General features: G+C 71.3%; 1 protein-coding gene across 9 annotated transcripts in view; it reads left to right on the top strand.

Moving 5' to 3' along the window:
- The window catches only part of PLEKHG5 (pleckstrin homology and RhoGEF domain containing G5), an 86,204-nt gene that overhangs the window by 39,957 nt on the left and 33,904 nt on the right, over window positions 1–12,343 (top strand). The window contains exon 1 of one of the 9 annotated variants that reach the window (XM_075906549.1): window positions 733–990. The exons of 5 other annotated variants lie outside the window; for them this stretch is intronic. The gene's annotated coding sequence lies outside the window, so the exon portion shown is untranslated. 3 more of the 9 variants (XM_075906553.1, XM_075906550.1, XM_075906554.1) reach the window with 3 other exon arrangements.

Raw genomic sequence — 12,343 nt, 5'->3', positions numbered from 1 at the left:
CTCCTGCTCCCTGGGCCTGGGTCAGTCCCGGGGCCTCTGGGCTCATGTGGCGCTGCCTGCCCCAGGCCCGTCCCCCGTCCCGCTGCTTCCTGCTCCGTGGGGTGATGGGCCTGGCAGCTGTTAAGCCCGGGAGCGGTGCTGAGGGTTTCCGCTGGGGGCTGCAGCTCCTGCCTCTCCCAGGCTCCCGCAGGGGGTGGCAAGGGCCCGGGGCCCATCTGGGACAGGGGCCACGGTCCGGAGAGGGGGAGCCCAGCCTTGTGGCTGAGTGCAGGGCTGGGAGCTGGGGGCTTTGGCTGCCGCCTGGAGACAAGGCCGTTGTGCCATGGGGCTAGGGGCAGGGAGCTGTGCGCTCGGGCAGCGGGACGTGCCGGGTCGAGCTGCCATTCCGCCTGGAGGGGCCTTGGCTGGTGCGTCCCCTGCTGGCCAGTGGGGCCCAGCGGCTCCTGGCTGGCCAGGCTGGAGGGCGTGGAGCCGGGAAATCGAGGCGCCAGGCCCCTGCAGAGCTGGGGGCAGCTCTGGAGCGTGTTGCCCGGCTCGGTGTCCCTAAAGCCCCAGGTCCCGGAGTGAGGAGTTTGTAACGACCCGCCCTGTCTTCTCCACCGGCCCTCGGGGGGCTGGGCACAGGGGGGTCGGGGCTGCGGCTGCTCCGAGCTGCCCTGCGCCGCCTCCCCCGGCCTGCGGCTCTTCCCGTTCCCGCAGGCAGACGCTGCTGGAGGAATGGTACATTCCAGCTGGCTGCCTCTTCCCGGGCGGAGGTGGTAGATTCCGGCCGTGCTGTTCGCATGGCTTTGTCCCTGCCGGCCGCCGGGCTGCGTGGGACGGGGGGCTGCAGGGGGGTGCAGCGCTCGCCCCGGGCGAGGGGGCCCCTGGGGCTGAGGCCCCGCCTGTGCCTGCCCCCCCAGCTCGGCGCTGCACAGCACAGCGCTGGCATGAGGCAGAGCGCGAGTGGCGCACAGGCCGGAGCAGCCCCCCTGGGACCCCCGTGGATCGGTGAGTCTCCGGTCTTGCTCCGGCATCTCAGGGCTGGAGCAGGGGCTCCCGGGGGTCCCCGTGGCTGGTGCGTGGGAAGGGCAGAGAGCGGGTCGCGGGCGTTCCTAAGGCAGCCGGCAGCACGCAGGGGACCTCCCGGCTCTCTGGCTCTTCTGACATGCGGCAGCCCCTGTCCCCGGGCTCAGGGCCAATGCCCCGTCCCCCGGCGGGGAGCCCGGCTGGGCGAGAGCTGACGCTAGACGCTGTGCCGGAGGGTGAAGCAGGCTCAGTCGAGCGGCTTCAGGGCAGCCACCAGCTGAGCTGCTGTCTCGGTGGCTTCTCTCGCCGGCGCCCAGAGCTGGACTCCAGGCTGTGCAGAGAACAGGGCAGCAGCCAGCGACGGCCAGCGAGCGGGGCAGCAGGCCGGCTTCAGGAGCTGCATTGCCGCAGGGCACCCAGGCTGCCCCTTCCTCTCCGCAGCCATGCCAGGCTAATCAGCAACAACTCCAAGGGCCTGCGGCTGGCTCCAGCCGGCTCCTTGTTCTTCTAACTTGTGGTGGCGCTTGGGTTTACCAGGCAGGCCGACTCCGGCGCAGGCAGGCGGGCATGCCAGGGTGTTCTCAGTGAGGTGGCCGGAGGGGCCTGTGGCCCAGAGTGTGTCACAGCTGAGCCGTAGCCCTGGTGCCCTCCAGACACAAACCGTACAGCTCCGCCCTGCTCCCATGGGCATGGCTGGACCCCTGGCTGGACCCCCTGCGGCCTAGGCAGCGGGTGTGTGCTGGGCAATTGCGCTCTCCTGGAACAAGCGCATGCAGAGACCGGTTCATTGGGAAGGCAGCTAGCGGGAAAGAACCCGTCTGCAAGGCCCCCAGCTGCCTGGCCCAGCCCCTGACTCCCCAGGGGCCTCTGGCGGGGTGCGTGGTTCGCAGGCCGCGCTGCCATTAGCAAGGCGTGCTGTGTGCGGGCGGAGGGAGGTGTGAGGGACCGGGCCGTGTCTGGGCACAGCTGAGGGCGTCCGCTCAGGGCGAATTGCTCAAATTCGGGGCTCTCTATAGCCCCCAGACTGGAGACCTTCCCAAACAGGCCACAAACCAGTCCCACAGAGCGCTTCAGCTGCCTGCCTGAAGTCTCCCGAGCAAAACCCCTCCGACACCCCAGCAATATCCGTGCCCCAGATGGCCCCGGGCCTCATACACAGGTGGGGGGTCCTAGCACCCAATCCCACCTACCCCGAACAAGTCCTGTCCGGTTCCAAGAAACCAGCCACAGATCCCTGGTCAATTTACCCTCTGGACCTTACCCACAAATCACGCTGGGCCAGTCCTTTAGAATCTAAAATCTGAAGGTTTATTACTGCTAGAAAGAAAAGCAGGAGAGTGAGGTTGCTAAAGTATCATACGTTACATGCACCGAATCTCCCAGTCCTCGATGCAGGCTTGCAGCAGAGATGTTATAACTGCTGGCTTAAAAATCCTTGTCCAGATGGGTCCACAGTTCTTTCTGGCTCTTCGTTCCCTGCAGTCCTGCATCTGGGATGAAGGGCTGAGCTGAGCACCAAATGGAGGATGCCACATGGCCCCTATATCCCTCCTTCCTGGTCTCTTCTTGGCTGCAGCAGGTCACCTGCCTAGTGGCCTAACCCTGTGTCCCCTGCTGGTAGCTCTTAGGTATCAGTCCCCATTCTTGAGGTGTGTCCTTGCCCTATAGAGGGCCGTTGTTCCATGGAGACTTGCTCGTTAGCATGTCCATAGGCTGAGCATTCTTCGTCTATTGCTCAGCCACAAAGAGAAGGTTCCAATATTGACACAGAGTCCATATTGATAACGTCACACCCAGACAGTGCACAGGTCTGTGAAGAGCACGTACAGAATCAGAAGCAAGTAAGCTTTCATTTGACACCTCACATGACCCCCTTTGTACCACTTCTGGGGACCCCCCCATGTGATCTGGTTGCTTCCCTAAAAGCCAGTAACGTGACAGGAGGGCAGGGCCTGGCCCGCGTTGCGTGGGGCGGGCGGGCGCGGGCAGGGCGTGCCTGGTCAGGTTTCCTGGGGCTCCTTTCTTAGCCGATTGCCAGCACGTTCTGGAGGCGGGCGAGCTCCCGTTTCCAAGTGGCTCTGGCCCGCTGGTGCTGGCTGCTGCCGGGCGGCTGATGCAGCAGGGCAATGCGTGTGGGGTGTCCCACCAGGACCTTGCTCGGTGCCATGGCTGGTTCCCCCCGAATTCAGCCCGGGGTGGGCTCCCCAAAGGGCCCTGCAGCTCCCTGGGGTTCACGACTGTCCATGCAGCCCAACCGTGGCGTGTTTCACCCCCGGGGAGACTGGCTGGGCTTGTTGCTGGGACGTTCCTGGTGTAACCACCGCCAGGCGGATTGACCCTGGGCTCTCTGCAGCGGAGTACAGGCGCCTCTACCCTCCGAGCTCAAAGCCAGCCGGTGTCCAGCCCATGCTGTAGAGGTCTGCTGTGGTCTAGGTACCACTTGCATTGCTCACTATCCACGCTAGGTGTGTGGGTTCCACTAGCACCTGGCACCCGCGTGTGCCGCTCCCCTGCTTCCGGCGCCTGGGGGCTGCGTGTCTCTGCCGCTGGCACAGAAGCCGGAGATGGAGAGCCGGAGCCAAGGGACTGGGACAGCGCCGCCAGAGCAATGGGGAGGGATAGCCACCCCCCCCCCCCAGCATCCCTCTGCCCCTGTGCAGGGCTCAGCCAACTAGTTCCCAGCCCTGGCCCACGGTTCGGCCTTGGCACTCGTGTGCCCCCCCGCCAGCTTGCCCAGGGGCCATCGCGTGGGCCCCTTAGCTGCTCCTGAGTGCTGGGTTCATGCCCAAAGGTGCCAGCTGCTGGCCTGGGCAAGGCAGGCTGGCACTGGGCTAGTCCCGGCTGGTCCGAGGGCATGCGGGTGAGCGCCCAGCCCAGCGGCAGAGGGAGCAGTCGGGGTGGTTCTGTATAGTGAGAGCACGGCAGCGGCTGCCGACCCTCAAGCAGAGCAGCCCATTGGGCACGAGAGCCTGGCCCGTGTGCAGCTCTCCACGGCCCGGACATTCCTCGTCTTGGCCTGGGGCAGCGCTTTCCTCCGCCAGCTGGAGCCGTGCCCCTTTGCCTGCACGCCCTCTCCTCGTGCGTCCCCTCTGCCCGAGGCCCCCGTGTCGCCCTGGCACATGGCGCACTCGCCTGAGGCCCCCGTGTCGCCCTGGCGCATGGCGCGCTCGCCCGAGGCCCCCGTGTGCCGCCCTGGCGCATGGCGCGCTCGCCCGAGGCCCCCGTGTGCCGCCCTGGCGCATGGCGCACTCGCCCGAGGCCCCCGTGTCGCCCTGGCGCATGGCGCGCTCGCCCGAGGCCCCCGTGTCGCCCTGGCGCATGGCGCGCTCGCCCGAGGCCCCCGTGTCGCCCTGGCGCATGGCGCGCTCGCCCGAGGTCCCTGTGCTGCCCTGGCGCATGGCGCGCTCGCCCGAGGCCCCCGTGTCGCCCTGGCGCATGGCGCGCTCGCCCGAGGTCCCTGTGCTGCCCTGGCGCAGGGCGTGCTCGCCCGAGGCCCCCGTGTCGCCCTGGCACATGGCGCGCTCGCCCGAGGCCCCCGTGTCGCCCTGGCGCATGGCGCGCTCGCCCGAGGCCCCCGTGTCGCCCTGGCGCATGGCGCGCTCGCCCGAGGCCCCCGTGTCGCCCTGGCGCATGGCGCGCTCGCCCGAGGCCCCCGTGTCGCTCTGGCGCATGGCGCGCTCGCCCGAGGCCCCCGTGTCGCCCTGGTGCATGGCGCGCTCGCCCGAGGTCCCCGTGTCGCCCTGGCGCATGGCGCGCTCGCCCGAGGCCCCCGTGCTGCCCTGGCGCATGGCGCGCTCGCCCGAGGCCCCCGTGCTGCCCTGGCGCATGGCGCGCTCGCCCGAGGTCCCCGTGTCGCCCTGGCGCATGGCGCGCTCGCCCGAGGCCCCCGTGCTGCCCTGGCGCATGGCGCGCTCGCCCGAGGCCCCCGTGTCGCTCTGGCACATGGCGCGCTCGCCCGAGGTCCCCGTGTCGCCCTGGCGCATGGCGCGCTCGCCCGAGGCCCCCGTGTGTCGCCCTGGCGCATGGCGCGCTCGCCCGAGGCCCCCGTGTCGCCCTGGCGCATGGCGCGCTCGCCCGAGGCCCCCGTGTCGCCCTGGCACATGGCGCGCTCGCCCGAGGCCCCCGTGTCGCCCTGGCGCATGGCGCGCTCGCCCGAGGCCCCCGTGTCGCCCTGGCGCAGGCTTCTCTCCTCACGCTGCCGGCCAGAGAGGCTTGTCCTGTGGGAGACCCCCCCCCCGACTGGGCTTTGCTTCCAGGAGCGCGTTTCCCCCCCACCGGCCAGGGAGGGGCTGCTGCTCCCTGCCCCGGCCGCCCCCTCGGCGCTCCGGATGTGAGGCGGTGGGGCAGGCCCCGGCACGCCAGGAGACCATGACGTCCCTGCCGAGCAGGCTGCCCTGGGCAAGAACCCAGGAGCTCCCAGGCCCGGAGCTTGGTCTCTGCCTAGCCCCATGGGAGCCGGGGCTGTGGGGCCCAGGAGAGCTGGTGGCTGCAGCAAGCTGGGGGGCTCAGGCCCTGCCGGCCCCGGGAACACGGTTACTAGCAACCGAGGGTCGGGGTGAGTCTCCGGGAGGCCCCGAGGAGCTTGCGGCCGTGTCCGTGGGGGGCATTAGCCAGGCCTCCAGCCCGCAGTGTGAAATCACCCCCCCGGGGCTGGGGCGGGGAAGCGCCCACTCCTCCCCGAGCTCACAGGGGCCAGGGGGCTGCAGACGTGGGGCACAGCTGGGCATTGCTGCCTGGGGAGGCCGTCTCCGTCTCCCCGTTTGGCTGGGCCCACAAGGGCTGCCCAGGCCTTAGCACCCCGCACGTCTGCCTGGCCGTGGCTAGTGCAGGCACCCGCTGGGGTCGAGGCTGAATTCCAGTGGCTGCGCCGTGGCCAGAGGGGCAGGTCCGGGCATTGCGATGGGGGGGGGAGTCCACACGGACTGAGGGCCGCTCTGCTGGCTGCGCAGGGCCGAAGGGGGAACGCTCGGGCCTTGGCGGGGGGACACCCCACGTCTGGGGGGGCTGGGGGCGAGAGGGCAGCTGCCACGGGACACTGCTGGGCATGGTTGTGGGGCGTGGGGAAAGCTTGGTGCAGGGCAGGGAAGCCGACAGCCGAGAGAGAAAGGCCCCTGGTGAGGAGGGGCCGAAATCCGGGCTGTGGCTCCCTGCCAGGCTGGGTGTGCGCGCCGCACAGGGAGTGCGCGGGAAGGGCGGGTGACACTGCCCTGCGCAGGGTTTGCTGGGTGAGCTCTGGGGGGGCGGGGCGGAGGTTCCCGCTGGTGTGGGGGCGCTGGGAGGCAGTTTCCCGCAGGCGGGGGGTACCTACGCGGGCTCTAGTACCACGGTGGGGGCCTGGCGTACGGCGCTAGCCCAGGGTTAGCAGAGCCCCTGCGCTCGGGGTGGGCGTCACCTGTGAGCAGCGAGCCCTGACTGCACAGAGGGGCTGGTGGAGGGCTGGCGGGGGGCACCACGAGCTCAGAGTGCACAGAGGGGCTGGCGGGGGGCACAGAGGGGCGGGTGGGGGGCACAGCGAGCTCTGGCTGCGCAGAGGGGCTGGCAGGGGGCACAGAGGAGTTGGCGGGGGGCACAGCGAGCTCTGGCTGCGCAGAGGGGCCGGCCGGGGGCGCAGAGGGGGTGGGCGGGGGGCACATTGAGCTCTGACTGTGCAGAGGGGCCGGCCAGGGGCACAGAGGGGTTGGCGGGGGGCACATTGAGCTCTGACTGTGCAGAGGGGCCGGCCAGGGGCACAGAGGGGCCGGCCGGGGGCACAGAGGGGGTGGGCGGGGGGCACATTGAGCTCTGACTGTGCAGAGGGGCCGGCCAGGGGCACAGAGGGGTTGGCGGGGGCACAGCGAGCTCTGGCTGCGCAGAGGGGCCGGCCGGGGGCACAGAGGGGTTGGCGGGGGCACAGCGAGCTCTGGCTGCGCAGAGGGGCTGGCAGGGGGCACAGAGGGGCGGGCGGGGGGCACAGCGAGCTCTGGCTGCGCAGAGGGGCCGGCCGGGGGCGCAGAGAGGCGGGCGGGGGGCACAGCGAGCTCTGGCTGCGCAGAGGGGCTGGCGGGGGGCAGTGAGGCCTGACTGCACAGAGGGGCTGGTGGAGGGCAGGCGGGGGGCACCACGAGCTCAGAGTGCACAGAGGGGTTGGCGGGGGGCACAGAGGGGCGGGCGGGGGGCACAGCGAGCTCTGGCTGCGCAGAGGGGCTGGTGGAGGGCAGGCGGGGGGCACAGCGAGCTCTGACTGTGCAGAGGGGCGGGCGGGGGGCACAGAGGGGCTGGCAGGGGGCACAGAGGGGCGGGCGGGGGGCACAGCGAGCTCTGGCTGCGCAGAGGGGCTGGCAGGGGGCACAGAGGGGCGGGCGGGGGCACAGAGGGGCTGGCAGGGGGCACAGCGAGCTCTGGCTGCGCAGAGGGGCTGGCAGGGGGCACAGAGGGGTGGGCGGGGGGCACAGCGAGCTCTGGCTGCGCAGAGGGGCTGGCAGGGGGCACAGAGGGGTGGGCAGGGGGCACAGAGGGGCGGGCGGGGGGCACAGCGAGCTCTGGCTGCGCAGAGGGGCTGGCAGGGGGCACAGAGGGGTTGGCGGGGGGCACAGAGGGGCGGGCGGGGGGCACAGCGAGCTCTGGCTGCGCAGAGGGGCTGGCAGGGGGCACAGAGGGGCTGGCAGGGGGCACAGCGAGCTCTGGCTGCGCAGAGGGGCCGGCCGGGGGCGCAGAGGGGCGGGCGGGGGGCACAGCGAGCTCTGGCTGCGCAGAGGGGCTGGCAGGGGGCACAGAGGGGTTGGCGGGGGCACAGCGAGCTCTGGCTGCGCAGAGGGGCTGGCCGGGGGCGCAGAGGGGCGGGCGGGGGGCACAGCGAGCTCTGGCTGCGCAGAGGGGCCGGCCGGGGGCGCAGAGGGGCGGGCGGGGGGCACAGCGAGCTCTGGCTGCGCAGAGGGGCCGGCCGGGGGCACAGAGGGGTTGGCGGGGGCACAGCGAGCTCTGGCTGCGCAGAGGGGCCGGCCGGGGGCGCAGAGGGGCGGGCGGGGGGCACAGCGAGCTCTGGCTGCGCAGAGGGGCTGGCAGGGGGCACAGAGGGGCGGGTGGGGGGCACAGTGAGCTCTGGCTGCGCAGAGGGGCCGGCTGGGGGCACAGAGGAGTTGGCGGGGGGCACAGAGGGGCGGGCGGGGGGCACAGCGAGCTCTGGCTGCGCAGAGGGGCCGGCCGGGGGCACAGAGGGGTTGGCGGGGGCACAGCGAGCTCTGGCTGCGCAGAGGGGCCGGCCGGGGGCACAGAGGGGTTGGCGGGGGCACAGCGAGCTCTGGCTGCGCAGAGGGGTTGGCGGGGGGCACAGAGGGGCGGGCGGGGGGCACAGCGAGCTCTGGCTGCGCAGAGGGGCTGGCAGGGGGCGCAGAGGGGCGGGCGGGGGGCACAGCGAGCTCTGGCTGCGCAGAGGGGCCGGCCGGGGGCACAGAGGGGTTGGCGGGGGGCACAGAGGGGCGGGCGGGGGGCACAGCGAGCTCTGGCTGCGCAGAGGGGCCGGCCGGGGGCGCAGAGGGGCGGGCGGGGGGCACAGCGAGCTCTGGCTGCGCAGAGGGGCCGGCCGGGGGCGCAGAGGGGCGGGCGGGGGGCACAGTGAGCTCTGGCTGCGCAGAGGGGCCGGCCGGGGGCACAGAGGGGTTGGCGGGGGCACAGCGAGCTCTGGCTGCGCAGAGGGGCTGGCAGGGGGCACAGAGGGGCGGGCGGGGGGCACAGCGAGCTCTGGCTGCGCAGAGGGGCTGGCTGGGGGCACAGAGGGGCTGGCAGGGGGCACAGAGGGGCGGGCGGGGGCACAGCGAGCTCTGGCTGCGCAGAGGGGCCGGCCGGGGGCGCAGAGGGGCGGGCGGGGGGCACAGCGAGCTCTGGCTGCGCAGAGGGGCCGGCCGGGGGCTGGCGGGGGCAGCGAGGCCCGGCTGCTCAGCACAGCGCGTGCCAGGCTCGGAGACGCGGCAGACGCGGTGTTTTTGTCTGAAATCCGGTAGGCGAGGTCCCCGGTAGATTTGCTTTCCCTGGCGGCTTGTGCCCTTGTGCTGCCGAGCAGGCTCAGGCCGGGGCAAAGTGAGGCTCACGCGACGCTCCCTCGGGGCCTGGACGCCCGGCTGCGCGTGCACCGAGGCCGTGAGCCCTGGGGTCACCTGATCCCTCCATGGCCCCTCGGGCGGGGGCCACGCTCCGGCCCGGCGCGCCCCAGACACGTGGCCACAGGGGCTGGGCTGAGGGGTGGCCAGAAACCCGACGCTCCCGGGGTCGCTCCGAGGCGCGGCTCGCCGGGGAGCTGTGACTGGCAGGAGCCCGGCAGGCTGAGCTCCCGGCTGCCTCTCGGGTGGGAGGCAGGGAAGAGCCGGGGGGCAGGGAGCGGCAGACCCCGCGCCGGGGCTGGGCTGGGCGCCAGGGAGGAGGAGCACGTTGCAAACCTCACTCGCACCGGCCCCGGAGCGGCCTCACCTGCTGAGTCACCGCGGGGCCCGGCTGGGAGCCCCCGCGCGATGAGCCGGTGGGTTTGCGCGGGACACAGGCCAGCTGGCTCGCGCGCCTCCGGGTGGGAGAAGCCGGCGGCCCTGGGGCCCGTGGAGCCACCCTGGGCTGCTGGCTGAGCGGAAGCTGCTGCTTTCCTGGTTGGCTGCTGTGAGCAGAGGTGAGTCCGGCGCCGGGGAGGTGGTTGTTTCCATGGGCCCTGGGGCCGGCTCCGCTGCTCGGGCCATGGGCAGTCGGTGTTGGGTTTCCTGGTCGCTGCAGGCTTTAAAAATTAAACAAGCTGGAGCTGCTGCCTCGTTCCCCTGCTTCAGCCAGGCAGGGTTTGGGTTTGCCTCTATGCCAGCACCGTGAGCCGGAGCCATGAGCCGGGCCACCACCTAGAGCTAGAGCCATGACCTGGGCCAGTGCCGTGAGCTAGAGCCGTGAGCCGGGCCAGCACCTAGAGTGGGAGCCGTGAGTCGGGCCAGTGCCGTGAGCTAGAGCCGTGAGCCGGGCCAGTGCAGTGAGCTAGAGCCGTGAGCCGGGCCAGCACCTAGAGTGGGAGCCGTGAGTCGGGCCAGTGCAGTGAGCTAGAGCCGTGAGCCGGGCCAGTGCAGTGAGCTAGAGCTGTGAGCCGGGCCAGCACCTAGAGCTAGAGCCGTGACCTGGGCCAGTGCAGTGAGCTAGAGCCGTGAGCCGGGCCAGCACCTAGAGTGGGAGCCGTGACCTGGGCCAGTGCCGTGAGCTAGAGCCGTGAGCCAGGCCAGCACCTAGAGTGGGAGCCGTGACCTGGGCCAGTGCCGTGAGCTAGAGCCGTGAGCTGGGCCAGCACCTAGAGCTAGAGCCGTGACCTGGGCCAGTGCCGTGAGCTAGAGCCGTGAGCCGGGCCAGCACCTAGAGTGGGAGCCGTGACCTGGGCCAGCACCTAGAGTGGGAGCCGTGACCTGGGCCAGCACCGTGAGCTAGAGCCATGAGCCGGGCCAGCACCTAGAGTGGGAGCCGTGAGCCGGGCCAGCACCGTGAGCTAGAGCCATGAGCCGGGCCAGCACCTAGAGTGGGAGCCGTGACCTGGGCCAGTGCCATGAGCTAGAGCCGTGAGCTGGGCCAGTGCCGTGCTCTGTATTCACGTGGCTGGGGGGGGGGGTGATGCCTGTGAGCTCCCAGCAGCTGTGTGGGCCCCCCTCAGCTGCTCTGAGGCCATATTTGTGCCCGTACCCAGCCAGCCCTCTGCCCGGCTCCTTGCTGTGCATGGAATCTCGTACGCTGCAGTGCGACCGGCTCCCTGGCTGCCAAACCGTCAGCCAGATCCGGGCTTGTGGGGCTTCCCAGCTGGTGGCTGGGCTGATCCGATCCCTTGACTGCTGCCCCCACCAGAGGCCTGGCCTGGTGTTGGGTGACATCTGGGGTGAGGGGAGGACGGGGAACCATGGTCCGAGAGCCCGGCGGGAGGAGGGCGCTGGCCCGAGAGCCCGGCGGGAGGGGGGGGGCTGGCCCGAGAGCCCGGCGGGAGGGGGGGCTGGCCCGAGAGCCCGGCGGGAGGGGGGTGCTTGGCAGTGCACTGGGCTGGGCAGGGAGGGGGAGGTAGCCAGGGCGACGCCTTCGCTGCAGGAGCTCAGGGCGCCAGGAGACGGTCCCCTGGAGTCAGACTCACCTCCCTGGGGCACACAAGGTATTTGTGGCGAAGCTGAGACTATCGCCCGGGAGTCCTGCGCTCTACCCACCTTGCTACTGCGACCCTGCAGTGCCACCCGGGGCAGGAGACCCCTGAGCGCGCCAGCGTGGGGGAGGCGCAGAACATCCTGCCCCGTTCACCTCACAGGGATTGTCCTTTCTGGCTCGGATCAGCAGAGACGGAGTTAGCAATGCCGACCTTGGGCAGCCATCATTAGGCTCCAGAGTGAACGCGGGCACCCTGAGGCAGCTCCCCAGCAGGCTTTTGGCATGCGTGGCTGGGGGCGTTTGCATTCACGTCCCGCTGGGGGGGTTTGTACACGACCCTGAGGCGCGAATGCAGTGCTCTGATGCGCACGACGCAGCCCCCAGGAAAAGGGGCCGTGTGCACCGTGCCCCCCGGGGTGGGTGAAGCAGCTCCGTGCTTGTGCGTTCCAGTGCGCTGCCGTGCTCACGTCGCGCCCCCCCAGCGGCATTCGCAAGGGTTCAGCGTGAGCAGAGGTGCTGTCCCCTCGCGCTCTGAGTGGGCCGGGGGTCTGCACTGCATGGCCCGTCGCCCCCTCCCTTTCCAGCCGCTCTCCTAGGGACCCTCCGGGTAACGGGTCCCCGTCGGGCTCCCTGCCGGCCCTGCCCCCACACGGTGCTCAGGAAACCCAGCTGCGGAGCCGTGTGTGTCCGAACACTGCGACCCGGGGAGAGGGGCCAGAGGCTCGGTCCGGTCTGGTCCTAGGGCTCCACCGCCCAACCCAGCTCCTAGGCAGCCCAGCTCCGCTCGGTCCGGTCTGGTCCACTAGGGCTCCACCGCCCAACCCAGCTCCTAGGCAGCCCAGCTCCCCCCGGTCCGGTCTGGTCCACTAGGGCTCCACCGCCCAACCCAGCTCCTAGCCAGCCCAGCTCCCCCCGGTCCGGTCTGGTCCACTAGGGCTCCACCGCCCAACCCAGCTCCTAGCCAGCCCAGCTCCCCCCGGTCCGGTCTGGTCCACTAGGGCTCCACCGCCCAACCCAGCTCCTAGCCAGCCCAGCTCCCCCCGGTCCGGTCTGGTCCACTAGGGCTCCACCGCCCAACCCAGCTCCTAGCCAGCCCAGCTCCCCTCGGTCCGGTCTGGTCCACTAGGGCTCCACTGCCCAACCCAGCTCCTAGGCAGCCCAGCTCCCCCCGGTCCGGTCTGGTCCACTAGGGCTCCACCGCCCAACCCAGACGGGGAGGGAGGCAGCT

The sequence above is a fragment of the Pelodiscus sinensis genome, chromosome 23 (genome assembly GCF_049634645.1).
Source record: "Pelodiscus sinensis isolate JC-2024 chromosome 23, ASM4963464v1, whole genome shotgun sequence".
Lineage (NCBI taxonomy): Eukaryota > Metazoa > Chordata > Testudines > Trionychidae > Pelodiscus > Pelodiscus sinensis.
This window is presented reverse-complemented; position numbering and strand designations above follow the sequence as displayed.